This window comes from Palaemon carinicauda, chromosome 22 (assembly GCF_036898095.1).
Source record: "Palaemon carinicauda isolate YSFRI2023 chromosome 22, ASM3689809v2, whole genome shotgun sequence".
In the NCBI taxonomy this organism is placed as follows: Eukaryota; Metazoa; Arthropoda; class Malacostraca; order Decapoda; family Palaemonidae; genus Palaemon; species Palaemon carinicauda.
In genome coordinates this window covers 52,397,592-52,413,648 of record NC_090746.1, presented here as the reverse complement: position 1 = coordinate 52,413,648, position 16,057 = coordinate 52,397,592, and the positions used below count along the sequence as shown (strand labels likewise).

Here is a 16,057-nt window from a genome sequence, read left to right as displayed (position 1 = left end):
TGGAATTGAAGCTAGCAATGAGTCTGTTAGATCTATATTAAACCCGACCAGGAAAATTTTCTTCAAGGCAGACTTGATGGTAGTAATAGTGTTAGCTGCCAAACCTGACTCAAACAAGGTTCTGAAAAAGATAACCGTTAGGTTTAATGTCATAAAGACAACATTAGAATCCTTCAAAAACTTTGCTAGTTTTTTGACTGCTGAGTCATATTGACGAAGAGTGGAGTCTCTCTTATCTGATTCTAAGAATAAAGTATTCTGGGGATCTATGTTAGCCCCTTTTTAAGCCGCAAACTTCATGAAGTCCATAAAGTTAGGGCGTTCTGAATGTTTGAGGAAGCAAACACAGTGCGCGTTTGTACTATTTGAGTCAAAGTCGGGTTGGGAATCTGGCGAGGGCGGAGACTCAGTTCCAGTAAAAGAGGAAACCAATTGCTCTTGGGCCAATTGGGGGCTACCAGGGCTACTTGACCTTTGAAGGTTCGAAGTTTGTCCAGCGACTTCATTAATAGGTTCACCGGTGGGAAAAGATAAATCCTTTCCCAGGTGTTCCAGTTCTGAGACATGGCATCTATGGCGTAAGCCCGAGGGTCCAGGTTGGGAGCCACATAACATTATAGTTTGTGGTTGGACTCCGTCGCGAAGAGATCTACCTGGAGGTCCGGGACCTGGGAGAGGATCCACCGAAACGATTTTCGATCTAGTGACCATTCTGACTCCAACGGGGTCGTCCTTGAGAGTGCGTCTGCCACAACGTTCCGAACTCCAGCCAGATGGACAGCTGATAGGTGCCATTGGTTTGAGGCTGCTAGGGAAAAGATCGCTACCATCACATGGTTGATGGTGCTTGACTTGGAGCCTCCTCTGTTTAGGCAACAGACTATGACTTCGTTGTTGAGAACTAGTCTCAGGTGTTGCTTCTTGGCCGGGGAAAGACGTTTTAAAGTTAGTAAGACCGCCATGGCTTCTAGGACATTTATATGGAACTGTTGGAACATTGTGGACCAAAGGCCCTGAACCTTCCTGTGTTGGGAATAACCTCCCCAACCTGATAGGGAGGCATCCGTGTGGATGACTATCTTTGGAGGAGGGTACTGTAACGGAACTGATTTCGATAGGCTCTTGGTGGTTGTCCATGGAAGAAGCCTCTTCCGAAGAATGGGAGGAAGACGGGTTTTCTTGTCTCGAAATTTGTTGTTCGCTCTGGAGCGCCAAACCCGGTTTATGTCCTTCAGTTTCGCTTTCAGTAGAAGGTCTGTCACTGAAGCGAATTGTAGGGATCCTAGGATTTTTTCTTGGTTCCTTCTGGATGTTATCTTTTCCCTGAGAAAGCGTTTGGCATTCTTCGCAATCTCTATTCTCTTGGATCTGGGAGGACATAGGGTGTGAGAGCGTAGGTCCCACTGTAATCCCAGCCACTGAAACTTGGTTTCCGGAGTTAGGCGGGACTTTTTGAAATTGATTTGGAATCCCAGAGACTGAAGATACTGAATCACTTTGTTTGTCGCTCTGAGACAATCCTTGACGTTGTCTGACCAGATGAGCCAGTCGTCCAGATATGTGACGACTTGGACCCCTTGGGTTCGAAGTTCTTGAATTACTGATTCCGCCAGTTTCGTGAAAATTCTGGGCGCGATGTTGACCCCGAAAGGCATCACTTTGAACGTGTAAGCCTTGTTGCCTAGTCTGAATCCTAGGAATGGGCGGAAATGTCTCGCTATTGGAACGTGATAGTAAGCATCTGTAAGATCGATGGAGGTGGTGACGGCCCCACGGGGAAGTAAGGTCCGTACCTGCGAGACGGTAAGCATGTGAAACTTGTCGCATTGAATGAACAAGTTTAGCCGGGAAAGATCTAGGATGACTCTTCGGTTGTCTGAGTCTTTCTTCGGGACGCTGAATAAGCGACCTTGAAACTTCAGATGCTTTGTTTCTTTGATTGCGTTGTTCTGCAATAGATCTTGGGTAAACAGAGTCAGATCCGGTGTCGGGAGTTGGTGGAATTTGGTCGGTGGAGGAGGCTCTTTTATCCAACTCCACCCCATGCCCTTGGAAATTATGCTGAAGGCCCAAGGACTGAACCTCCAGCGACTCCTGAATGCATAAAGTCTCCCTCCTACCTGAAGATTCTCAGTAGTTGGAGGATTTTCCACCACGGCCTCCGCGTGATCCCTTTCCACGGGAGAAATATCTCCCCATGCCTCTGTTCTGAAAGGAACCTCTTGATCCATGGCCCCTGCCTCGCTGGTATCCTTGAGAGGCACCCCGGAACTCATAGGTAGGGTTGTAAGCCGGTGAGGTGAACGTACTTGAAGCCATCTGGCTTTTAGGGATGAGAACATATTCCTCTTGGGGCTGAGGTTTGGAGGTGGAGGGTTGGATAGTCTGAGCAACCGGGATCGGTTGGACTACCTGGAGAGGTTGGCGGAACTGGGGAGAACTGCTATTCTGCTGGCGGAACTGTGCAGAACTATAAGGACGTAGCTTTTTCCTGCCCCGGGATTGAACGTTTGACTGTTCGAATTTCCGTTTGGGAGTGAGACCCCAACGGACCTTGAGGCTCTGGTTAACCCTGGCAGCTTCGCTCAACACCGAATTGACCATGTCCTCCGGGAACAGGTCCGAATCCCAAGCGGAGGCTTTAATGAGCTTATTAGGCTCATGGCGGATAGTAGCCTCTGACAAAATATGCCTACGGCAACGTCTTTTGGCTACCAAGAAGTCATAGCAATCCGATAACAAGGATTGTAAGGTGGCCTTTGTCAAGACCTTAAAGACGTGTTCCTCCTCAAAGTTGAGGGAAAGCATCTCTGACATCATCGCGATGTTTAGGCTCCTGCCAAATCTAGACCGGGACTCGAACTCGAGTCGAATTAAGGTTTCGGGAAGTCTTGGAAGACGTTCGCTAAATTGCGTTGACACACAATCAGCGGATAATTTGCCAGAGGTAAGGGTTGACTGGATGTTAAGCCAACATTCGTTATCCGATGGGAGCAGAAGAGATGTAGGGTCTGTCTCCCGAAGATGGGGCAAAGGTTTGTCTTCGGCCACTGCCTGAAGAGCTAAGTCCACCATTTTGGTGACGCAAGGAGTAGGGGTTTGCTCGTCCACAAGAAACATAGTGTAAGTGCTCTTGTGGGGAGTTAGCATGGTGTTCGTGCTACCCCACTCGTTCAGGGTTCTAACCCAAACAGACTGAGCCTGTTCTTTTGGTTAGATAATGGTCTCCTTAGGGACCTTATCTAGCCGGACAAGAGCTTCTTCTGTCAGCCGGGCGAAGCCGGGGAAGGGGAATTGAAGGCCGGGAGGGAAGAACTCAAAGTCTTCGATGGGCCGGGTTCCGAAGCCTTCAATAGTCAACATCCCGTCAGTGAAAGGGGAGTGGAGCGCCATTTTCCACGGGTTATTTTTAGTGAAAGGCGGGAGTTTTGAGGCGTCCGGGATGAGGAACTGCTGTTGTTGAGGCAGTCCTCCTTCTAAAGTGTCCAGTCTGTCTGTTGGTAACGGCAGATAGCATCGTGCTAATCTGAGTCATCATATTAGTGAGAGCCACCGGGTCGAAGTTTGCCGGGGCAACTGAGGAAGTTGGCTGCACTCCCGGGTCCTGAGAAGTAGAGGAGGTGCTAGCTGAGCCACTTGGGGCTCCGGGGAGGGAAGCCTTTTTTGACTTGGTCGTTTTGGGTAGTTTAGGATTCTTGCGAGTCCTAACTAAGGGTCTCTTCTGAGACTTAACCTTGGGAGGAACCGGGTGTGATCTTGGGATAGATTCACGGTTCGCATCAAAACCTAGAAAGGAAGAAGTATTAGATGACGAAGAAAAAGAGGGGCTAAGAAGAGGGATCTTAGTGCCGGACCCACCTGCCTCACCTACCTCCTTACCTGGCTCCGGTTCGTCTAAAACCATAGGTTCTAAGTCGAAATTTAGAGCTGCAACATTGTCCTCTATGGGGTCGGGGTCATCACCGGGGTCAGTATCCTGATCAAGAGCAAGGCCAAGGGTTGCTGCAATGTCGGAAATAATAGGGGCTGCCACTTCTTTAGGCACTGCTGCAGAAGATTTCGCGTTGGGATAAATCAGGTTGCAGTATTCTTCAGAAAGAACGTAAGGCTGCTTGGCCTTGACGTTACAGGCGAAGCTGCCTACCCAAACTTTCAAGGTGGCTCTTGCTGTGGTCTTAGCTGCTTGAGAACTCTGAAAGAGCAGGGATATGGTTAGCAAACCCGGGAGACGGAGCTCGAGAGAAATGATAACCAAAGGTTCATTATATAAAGCAAGATGAATGCAAGTAGAAAAATGACCTATAGAGGACTCGCTGATTCCGAAGAGAGGGTGGTGACAAGGTCGTAACAGACAAGGCAGTTGTTGGGGTGCCAAACTATAAGGTCATCCATTTGGACACCGCAGTTGGCGTGAGATCTACAGACCTCATGTCCGCAGGGCTGTTGAAGGACGGCCGCGCAGGCTGTCATCTGACAGCGGACCACCTTAAAAGGAATAGTCTATGAACACCTAATTAAGATCTCTAGAAGGGACCCCGGAGGGTCCGGACCTTGAAATTAAAGCAAAATGCATAGTCTTAGACTAAACATGCAGAGAACCTTAGACTATTCCAAGAGGAACCCGGAAGAGCCAGGGATGAGAAAAGGATGTATAAATAAGGGATTGAATAATATTAAATAACAGTCCCGGGGACCGGGAATAGAAATACTTAAAGTAAACTTAAAGTAAACTTAGAGTAAACTTAAAGTTACATCCTTGAAATACATATAATAAAGAACTCCGATTATTATGATCTTATACATTAACGTCCGTGAGAGTATAGGGCTCCCGTAGGGAGTGTAGGAATCATAATCTCTGTCAGTGTCATCAGATCCGGCAGAATTGTAAGCCCGGAGGCCACAATGTCTGATGACGGGAGGGTAACGGTGGGAGAATGCTGGAGGAGCCAAGGGATCCACCAACGAGACTACCGGACGTACCGGGATGAAGGTAATGATTCATGTAGAATGCTATAATTGTAGGTTAATAATAGGTCCTACTACGAACGATAATGGCAGGAGGTACCGTATGATGGGGACACTCCTAAAATATAGATAAGGTCTCATTCTTAATTCCATTTAAGCTAAAATCAAAAGCCATACCGAGAAAGCATTAGGTATACTGCCCAATCTCATGGATAGGGCACGTGATATAGTCCCCGGCGGTCCCGGCCTTCCCCCTCCCCCGACTGATGGCCAATCGAGACGACGGGAGGGGGGAGACGAGAACCGCCCGGGATGAATGAGACTATGTAGTACCCCGTGAGATAATCTCGATCCTCAATATGTCGGAATGATGAGGGAAGACTGAGGAACAAGCATACTTGGCCCGTATTGTCATAACCAACAACCATTGAACAAGAGGAGAGATGCGCTCTGGGAGGGGTGGAGGGGTACAGGGGAATCACGTGAACAGGTGGTGGTAGACAGGGCTACCAACTGGAGATCCCCTCAACACAAACATGGTAAAATCCCAAAAATATGATCATAATGGAGTGTGACAATAATAATCAATATGTAACTGCTATATATACTTAATAATTAATAAAAGCGTAATCACGTAAAAGGCTAGGCATGCAAAATTAATATGGCGAGAGAGGGACGCAAGCGAGCGGCAAGGAAGGAAGCATGACGTCATCTCGGAAGATGGAAAACAGGGATACCAACCTTACTACTGAAGCGGGTAGATACCGAACAGTAACACAAAATAAAAGGGCTACGCGAGAGTCCCACTCGAACCAAAACGTAAAACTATGTGGAACGTAAATAAGTCAGTGAAATGCTCCTAAGAATAAAATAGCAAAACAGTTCCCCGAGGGAACGCTATCCACTAACATGCACAAGGCAAGCATACCAACATAACTGAAAGCCTTAACTGATACGTAACACTGATACCATAGCTTATAATAATAATGATACGCTAAAGTTGTAAGCATATAATCGGTGTAAAGGTAAAAATCTCCAAAAAGTTCGAACGAATAACAATGACGAAAGTAAATAACGAACAAACTAGCGAGAAGGGGCAGCGAGCCGGGGAACCACGAACGGTTAAGAATAAATCACTCTGAATTAATAAAACAAAGGCTACACTGCCCATTCACGCTTAAAACTCATGGATATAGTACTTAACTTCGATGGAGTAACTTGGGATTCCGACATCGATGCGTAGAAAGGGAGAAATTACCAAAAAACACTGAGTCAAACACAACAAAGATGAACGCGTATCGGGTGCTATGAAAGGAGTGTTGGGCAAGCATGGGTAGAGTTGGTAGTACTGGCCTGTGCGGCAGTTGTTGAACGGCACCTCCCTATTGAGGGATTCTGAAGAGGAAATGTCTAAATGGTGCGAGACCTCTGATTATATTACGCCCCAGTTTATACCGACACCAATAGGTGAGCGAGCTAGTTCAACCTAGCATTCCTATGCATTTTTTTCTCTGGTAATATTATAGCAGTTATTTACCTTAGAAATGGTGCTAAAGGAGCATTTCACTGGCCGGCACAGGTTGAGCCCAGAAACTATTGATATGATATTCTATAGAAATAAATTAGGGGGGCGGGGATCAAAATCAATCAACTAAGCTTTTGTAGAAGAGTATGATAACGAAAAATTTATATAATTTTAATTCAAAATACAGAAAATAAAGCCACATATTTTTTTTTTTTTGCAAAATTAAATACTATTTAACAAAATTAAATTGAGCAAATTAAAAGAGATTTGTTTTTCATTCAACATGATCATAAAAGGATTTAATTAATTAGGTTTATATAGTATATTTACATTGGTGATTGTATTGTTTTTTAATTTATTCAGTTAATGGAAAAAAAAAGTTTTTACAACAAAGGTTCAGTTAGCAAACGAGGTTATGGTGACTCTTCGTCCCATGAAGTTAGTTCTATCACAAAATATTCAATGAATTAGCTAATACAGCCGTCATTTTTCATGTCTTCCTTTATAATGTTATCAGTATGCTTAATAACTTTCAATCAATTTTCCTTGCAAATCTGAAACAAAGTCGTTTTGGATATGTTGGTCGCATCTGTGACACGTTTGATTGCTTGGTCATTTACAAATTAACAGTTTCATCATTCTTTAACCATTTAAAAAAAAAACTGATAGATATTGTATGCAAGGTTGCCATGTATACCCTAATTATGGTACATGTACTATTCTGGTGAAAGATAGCATAACGTTATATGATAAAAAGAAGAGCAGGGAGATAAGAGCTGATAAAAACAATAAACTATGGGAAAATATATTAAGAAATAGCAAAGAAATAAAAAGCGAGGCAATACAATTATATGGAGATAGAGGAAATAAACTATCAGATGAAGAGGCTAAAGAAGAATTAGTAAAATTTTGGAAAACAGTCTACAATACACATGAAAATAGAATAACAGAGATCTGGAATGAGGAGAAGGAGAGTGAATACCTGGATAATTTGAGAAGAGAAAACGACATTATAGTAGTAAATGAATATAGTATACCAGAACATCTAAGGGAGTATTACGATGCTGTACTAAATGTTAAAGGAAAAATTAAACCCATGCCTGCCGCTGAAATGAATAAAAGGATTTTGACGAAAGAAAAATCTATTTCTGGGTCAATCTGTGATGGCCGGTGAAAAGGGTCCTTCTTTACACTTTTCTAATATAAATCTTCCAAATATACTAGAGAAAGATAAAAGCATGGAATGCAGAGGTTACTACCCTCGCGCGATCACCTTGTGGGTGTCGTGTATTTAACAAGGGCGTGTGAAAACCACTATTCACAGGCTGTCTTCCATTTAGATAATCCCTTCATCAAAGGGGAGGGCCGTGACAGGCCCTAGAGAATACAGTTGGGCTACCCCACCGACACCTACTACTCGCGCTCTCTAGGTCATCCTTCTGTTTTGGACTTGCCCGCAAAGTCGATAAGTGTTTTGCTCAGTGTTTTTCGCAAGTGATTGTCGTTAATTCAACATGACTGACGTTGCTACTTCACCTTTACCAATGTTAAGTACCATAGTTTGTTTTGACAGTTTATTTCAGTACCGGGCATTTGTTCTTTTTCCAGTATTGTGGATTTTAGTTTTGGAAGCGGTTGGCCTGCCTCGGTATCGGCAGCCATTTTGGGTATTGTTCGCTTCGGTAGTTTTTCAAGTTAATTTTGCCCATCTGGTACTCTGTCATCTAGGTTATATCCCTTACGCTTTATGACCAATTTTATTATCATTATTTATTAATGGTTTTTACTATGGTATTTATTTGCTAGCAAGTCCAATTTGGACCTACGAAAATTAGAAAAATGCCTAAAATGCCTAAAGAAAGGTAAAGCAGCTGGGCCAGATGGACTAAAGCCAGACTATTACAAAGCAATGATGATAAGTGATATATGTAAGAATACGCTAGTGAACTGCTACAAAAAGGAACTAGCCAGCAAAGAAAAACCCAAAAGCTGGAAAGAATCCAGAACAAAAATGTTAAAAAAGAAAAACAAACCAACAGCAAAGGAATTTTATCAAAGATGAAATAGAAGGACATTTAAAAAGCAATAATGCCATAGAGGATAGTCAAGCGGGATTTACAGAGGGAGGAAGGATTGAGGATAATATACTCATCTTACAGTACATGGTCGAAAAATCTTTTAAATATAAGAAAAAACTTATAGTTGCCTCTTTAGGTTTCAAAAAAGCTTTCAATTCCATAAAAAGGTAAGCGCTGATAGAAACATTAAAGCAATATAAAGTACATACTAGCATAATTAACTCTATAGCAGAAGTATATGTGGGAGACTCGAGTACGTTAGACATCGGGGAAAGAGTAGAACAAAAATTGAGCGTAAGTAGTGGAATAAAGCAAGGCTCTACTGACTCTACAACATTATTCAAATTAATTACTTATCAAATTATAAAACAAGTAGAAAAGGAAGGTAATGGTTTTAAAAATGATATTATAAAGCTAGTAGTATTATTTTTTGCTGATGATGTCCTAGTGCTTGCTGAGATTATAGAGGATGCTGAATTGAACATAAGGAAAGTGATAGATATAGGAAAGCAGTGTGGTTTAGACATAAATAGAGACAAAAGTAGCCTACTTATATATAATATGAAGGAGGAACCAGATAATATAGAGGGAATAAGAGTAGTAAGCAATATTAAATACCTAGGTATCAAGGTAGATGATAGTAGGAATATGTTCAAAACACAGAAAAGTGAAATGATAGTTAAGGCGCAAAAGCTAGCTAATCTTACATATTCGATCATAAAAAAAAGTTGTAATAAGATACTGATAGGGAAAACATACTGGAAAAGTGTAGCACTACCTTCTATATTATATGGAACAAATGCAATTAACTTAACGGAAACGGAAATAGAAAAATTGCAGATAATAGAGAATGGAGTGTATAGAAGGATGTTAGGGGGTGTAAAGAATACAGCAATTGTAGCCTTGAGAGGGGATGTAGGAGCATCTGCTATGAAAACAAGGGTAATGGATGGAAAGCTGAGGTACCTTAATAGCATTTATAAGGGAGAAAAGGACTTACTAACAGCAATAGTCAATGATATGGAAGAAAAAGAGAGGAAGTGGTGGATGCGTGTGAAGAAGTATGCTGAGGAATGTGGGATGGCGTTGACAGAAGTCAAAAGATGTACGAAAGAGCACATAAAGAAGAGAACAAGAGAATGGGACACAAGCAAATGGAAGAGTGAAATGGAGTGCAAGGGGAGTCTAATTTTGTATAAAAACTGGAAAAGTGAAATCAAGGAGGAGGAAGTGTATGACAACACATTTTCGTCAATTTTATTATTCAGAGCAAGGACAAACTCACTGGGCTTGAATATAAAAAACAGACACCAAGATGGAAATATAAACTGTGTATTCTGTGATGTAGAAGAAAATGCTAACCACTTTATGTTATATTGTCCACAGTTTAGTGATATAAGAATAAAAGCAATTGAGCTCCAACAACCATACGAAGAAGATAGTGCACAAACAATTGGAAAATTCCTTTTTTGTGAAGAAAATATTGAAAATAAGAAAAGAGTACTACAACAAATGTGGATGAAAAGAGAAAAACTAGTGAAAATAAGGAACACACAAAACTAAAAGACACAGAGGCGCCGTTGCAAAGGCAAAGCCTCAACCTGAATCTGATCTGATCTGGTAACTGAGGTGCCATTCCAAAGATACTCTCCCTTCGTCACTGTTACGATACTCGCAGCTGCGTGACGTCACGTCCGCCCGCTTCAATTCCGTTCTAGCTCACTACCAGCCTCCGCGATACAGTACAGCAGGGAGGGGCCTAGTAGGCTGAACTGGAACAGTTGGGCGGGTCCATCAGGACGACATGGCCATCTCACCCAAAAATAGATTTTTCGCTTCGCTCAAAATCCGTTTTTTGGGCTCAAGCCATGTCGTCCTGATGGAAGTGTACCAGAGAATTAATGTATCGTGGATTTGTTTCCAATTTAAGTGCCTGGTACTCCGAATAAACATTCCGTGGTCTGGTGACCAAGAGACCGTGACATCTCCGTTTAATGTCACTACTAGAGGCCTTACAATGCCCTGGCGTAACACACCCCTGGCGAGGAAGGTCCTAGTAGGACAAGAGGAACATCTCGAAGTAATCTGACGAAGAAAGACTCACCTGGGTAAGAAATTGTGTCGGTCTCAAGACAGAGCAGAAGGGTAAGTATTTGTGTAGGAACAAATTTATACCATTAGGTGAGTACATAAGAGATAGTAGGAATACTAATCATAATAACTTTAGAATAGGTTCAGTAAAACGCGAACAGCAATATTTTTTCATATAGAATTAGGAGCGAAAGAGACGCATGTTGTAAATAAAATAAACATTTTATTTGAAATTTGCATGGAAATATGAAAATTTATGTACAATAATAAAATACAATAATAGACATAGATATGGTAAAGGCTGGTGGTGCAGAATCTGAAAGGGAAACAATCATTTCTGTAATCACTAGTTCCCAAGGAACGTCAGTCTTTTAAGTCAAGATACACTTCATGTTCGAGAACATGTGGCACACGTGTATGAATCTATGTCGTTTCACCTTGGCAAAGGACAGTCCATTAGTGACACTAAGTGTCCCTTGAAATCAGTATGTAACGCACTAGGGTCAACACAGGCACCCGTTTGAGTTAAAGTCCCGAGAAAACTTACTGTCCTACGCAGCACTAAACAGCAGGTTTCATCACACTACCTGCTGCCACCACGAATCTCTTAACTTCTTGCACCTGCTTCGAATAGTGTTTGAAAAACACTCTGGGGGACTTCCAGCCTGTGAAGGATCGGAGGCTTTCAAAGTCCATTCATTGGAAGAAATTTAGGGAAGAGGCGACTTTCCTGCGATCGTGACCTGCGGGTGTACTGTCAGGATCCGCTCTGCGAATGAAGTAGGTGATTTTCGCTCTGAGTTGTTTTAATGACAGGTCGCTGCCCGACGTTTCTCCTTTGAAAAGCTGTCCTCCACCGAGGTCAGAAGTTCTTCGAAGATAGACCTTAAGACTCTCCACTGGGCATAGAGAGACATCTTCCTTCAGGGGGCAGATTCTCCAAGGGCCCCATCTTTTGATGGGAAGTTCATTTTTAGCGAGAAACGTGGGGTCAGGGAAGAGGGTAAGTTCCCCCGTGTCGGCGAACTGTATCTGGCCCTCTTCTCTTGATAAGGCCACTATTTCACTGACTCTGGCTCACGAGGCAAGAGCAAAAAGGAAGATTACTTTCTAAGTCAAGTCCTTCAGAGGACAGGAATCATTGTCCAGGCTAGAGGCAAAATGAAGCACCTTATCCAGGGACCAGGTGATGGGTCTCAGTGGAGGTGCTGGACAGAGTCTAGCACACGCCTTCGAAAGTTTATTAAAGATCTCGTTGGATAAATCTATTTGGAAGGCGTATAGGAGTGGTCTGGTCAAGGCTGATTTGCAAGTGGAAATCGTGTTAGCTGCCAAGCCTTGTCCATGAAGGTGAATAAAGAAGGACAAGCAAAAATCTATGGAGATTTCCGTAGGATTTTCTGCCTTGACGAAGGATACCCATTTCTTCCAGGATGATTCATATTGTCTTCTGGTAGACTTTGTTTTATATTCCTCTAGGAAATCTAAGCTTTTCTTCGAGATCCCGAACCTTTTCCTCACGGCTAGGGAGAGAAAATCATGAGATGAAGGCTAGGGAGAGAAAATCATGAGATGAAGGTCCTTGACTTTCTTTGATGAAGCGAAGACAGTAGACTTCTGCACCTGTTGGGAGAGAACTGGGCTCGGCAGAGGGATCAGTCCAGGGACATGGCGTCCACTGCTTCCGCTTTGGGGTCCTCGTAAGGGGCCACATATAGAGGAAGTTGCTTGTTGTCGCTCATCGCGAAGAGGTTGATCTGTAGTTCCGGGACTTGACGAGAGATGAAGGAGAATGATCTTGCGTCTAGGGACCATTCCAACTCTATGGGGTTTGTCCTTGATAGAGCGTCTGCCGTCACGTTGCGGAATCCTTGTAGGTGAACTGCAGACAGGTCCCACTTCTTCTTGTCCGCCAGGCGGAAGATGGGTAGTAACACCTGATTTAGGTGGCGGCGATCTCGAGCCCTGATGATTGAGACATCTGACTACCACCGAGCTGTCCAAAGTTAGACGGATGTGTATCGAAGGACGCGGGGCTAATTTCTTCAGGGTGAGAAGAACCGCCATGGCCTCCAAGATGTTGATGTGAAATGTCTTGAATAGGGGAGACCATGTTCCTTGAACCTGTCGTTGGTGGGAGTAGCCTCCCCAACCTTCCAGAGAAGCGTCCGTGTGGATGTTGAGCGACGGAGGTGGAGGTTGGAGAGGGATGGATCTTTTCAAGGTCCTTGCTTCTGACCACGGCCTGAGCAGGGAGCAAAGCCTGTTTGGTAGGGGCCTCGTCTCCAGACTCCTGATGCATCCTTTAGCTGTGCTCATAGCACTGGGTTTGTCACTGAGGCGAACTGTAGTGAGCCGAGAACTCGCTCTTGCTGTCGTCTGGAGATCCGTTTGGATTTGTGAAGTCTTCTGACAGACCCTGCTATTTCTTTCCTTTTCTTTAATGGAATGGAAAGGCGGTGTGACTGAAGGTCCCAATGGATTCCTAACCATTGGAACTTCTGAGCTGGAGCGAGGCGAGACTTCTTGGTGTTTATGTTGAAACCCAGATGTTCCAGGAACTGGGTTACTTTGCTGCAAGCTTTCAAACACTTTTCTGGCGAAGTCGACCAGACTAGCCAGTCGTCGAGGTAGGCCATCACTTGGACGCCCTGAAGGCGTAGCTGGTGGACGATCGTGTCTGCTAGCTTAGTGAAGATTCTCGGGATGTGCCAGTAGGCGTCCGCCAGGTCTATTGAGACCGTGTAGGCCTTGCGAGGCAGTAGGGCTCTTATTTGTTGAAGAGTCAGCATCTTGAATTTGTGGTTCACAATGAACTTGTTGAGGGGGGACAAGTCCAGAATGACTCTGAGTTTGTCTGAGTCCTTCTTGGGAACACAAAACAGTCTTCCCTGGAACCTGGTGGACTTTACTCTCTTGATCACCTTCTTGTTCAAGAGTTCTAGGACATTTTCTTCCAGGAGGGGGGTTGATGGCTGGAAGAATTGGTGGAAGGTTGAATGTGGTTGCATCCAGCTCCAACCTAGTCCCTTCTTGATGATGCTGTGTGCCCAAGGATCGAAGGTCCAGCGATCCTGAAAGTGGCGGAGTCTTCCTCCCACCAGAAGCACTTCATTGCTTCTGGTTTCCCGGGGACTTGCCACCTCGGCCGCTAGCTCCCCTTCCTCCTCTGCCCCTGGAGGGGCGGCGCGAGGATTCTCTACCTGAGCCTCTACCTCTGGGACGAAATGTAGTTGACTGACGCTCGTAGGCAGGGGTAAAGGCCGGTGATTGTGACACCACCGGTTGGGGGACCAACTGAAAGGTCTGTTGCGGTTGAGAGACCACTTGGGGAGTAGCGGGAGCCGGAAACTGGTGTTTTTGTTGACGCTGCTGGGGTCTTGGTTTGGAGGATTTGGAAGATTTCCTCTTAGGCTGAGGGCCGTCATCCTGGGAGGATTTCCTTTTTCGCGACATGCCCCATTTGTTGAGAAGGTTCCGATTCTCAGAGGCGGCCTTGTCGACGATCTCTTTCACCAAGTTAGAGGGAAAGAGATGTTAACCCCAGATGTTGGAGGAGATGAGTTTCCAGGGTTCGTGTTTCACTGCCCCACAAACACGAACTCTCTGCAGGTTCTTCGGGACCTGATGAAGCTGTACAGGTCCTTCATCACAGTCACAAGGTGGGTTTTTGCCAGAACCATAAAGAGGTCTGGGACCCTAACGTCCCCAGCCATGACCTCAAGCTGAATCTGGTCAGACAGGGAGGCAGCCAGTCTCTCCTTGGTCTCTTGCTCCCGACGAAGAAGGTGGTCATTCAGTTTCGGGAGGTCCTCGTTGAACTGACGTCCAGCTACGTCAGGGTCCAGCTTCCCAACCGTGAAGGTGTACTGGATATCTTTCCAGAACTTGACGTCGGGGGGAAGGGCGAGGGAGAGGGGCCTACACTCCTCCAGGGTAGGACAGGGTTTTCCTTCCTCCACCGCCTTCATGACCGCATGGAAGGCTTTTTCCACAAAGGGGAAGGATGCGGAAGAGGGAGCAAGAAAGGATGGGTGCTTCTTGCTTAAAGCCGGCATTTTCGAAATGGTAAAGCCTGCGGCACTTCAGGCAATCTGCCAGTAAAGCTTGGGCCTTTGAGTGATCAAACACGATCACCTCCTTAGGCTCAGTCTCCTCCTTGGAGACCAGTTTGGTCTTAAGTCGGACGTAACAGTCCGGGTAAGCCTCGATGTTCGGGAAGAATTCCACTCTTCCAGGAGGATAGACCCTAGTTTGTCGTTTATGAATATTTTGCCAGTTGTGATTGGCATATGCTTAGCGTACCTACAGGGGTTAGACTCCGAGCAGGAAGGAAGATCCTTAACCGAGATCATCTTCGGTTGCCTCAATTCCAAGAAATGACTGGTAATCTGGGCGGAATGCTTACTAAGCCTTTCGTCCATCAAGGCCACCAATACCCGGATGGCATCTTCGGTGGCAGGCAGCATGGGCTGCGGTGCGGCGGAGGTAGAGGGGACTGGCTCCTCGTCACTACAGGAGCTGCCGGAGGTGGAGGAGCGGCCTCGCTCTCCGAATCAGGGTATTCCACCTGATCCTCTTCTTCCTCCGGATCCTCGCCCATGAGGGTCCTCTCGGTGTCGTCGGACACGTCCGACATCTTCTCCACCTCGTCTAGACTACACTTGCTAAGTGTAGTCTCTATGTCCTGTTCAACGGGCACTTGAACTAATGGGATCTGATCCTGGGGGACCACAGAATCTGCCGTCGCTTTCGGAAAAAGGATGGACCCTCATCCTCTCATTGGGGAGATACGGTCCGGCAGCGTTTTTCTGGAAACCGTGCACCCACCTGCGCAGTTCTCCACCTTGTCTAGACTACAATTGCTAAGCATAGTCTCTATGTCCTATTCAACGGGCACTTGAACTAATGGGATATGATCCTGGGGGACCACAGAATCTTCCGTCGCTTTCGGAAAAAGGATGGCCCTCATCGTCTCGTTGGGGAGATACGGTCCGGCAGCGTTTCTCTGGAAACCGCGCACCCACCTGCGCAGTTTCTCTCGAGCATTGTTCCTGGCTTCTAAGGACGGGGGGTTGTCAAATCCCTCGTCAAGGAGGCCTTTGCAGACTGGGCAGGAGACTGGATCCCAGTACTTAAGGTTGCCCTTCTTTGCCGTACAGGGGGCATGAGTCCGACACTCACCATGCCCGTGAAAGTCTGGGCGGCGGACCGAGCAGAAGGGGCTTTCACATTTCACATACTCCTCCTGTAAAAGAAAGAGAACATGAATACATGGAAATAGAGTCATGATTTACATTACTCTTAAATTAAGATTCCTTAAATTTATTCTTAAACATAGAATTGTGTTATGTGAGCTCCGGATAGGTGAGCTAGAAAAGAAGTAGGAAGACACATA

The 16,057-nt window shown here is 45.1% G+C and overlaps 1 pseudogene; it reads right to left on the bottom strand.

Moving 5' to 3' along the window:
* Window positions 1-296: 296 nt before the first annotated feature.
* On the bottom strand, window positions 297-15,298 carry LOC137615883 (uncharacterized; annotated as a pseudogene).
* Between the last annotated feature and the right edge of the window lie 759 nt (window positions 15,299-16,057).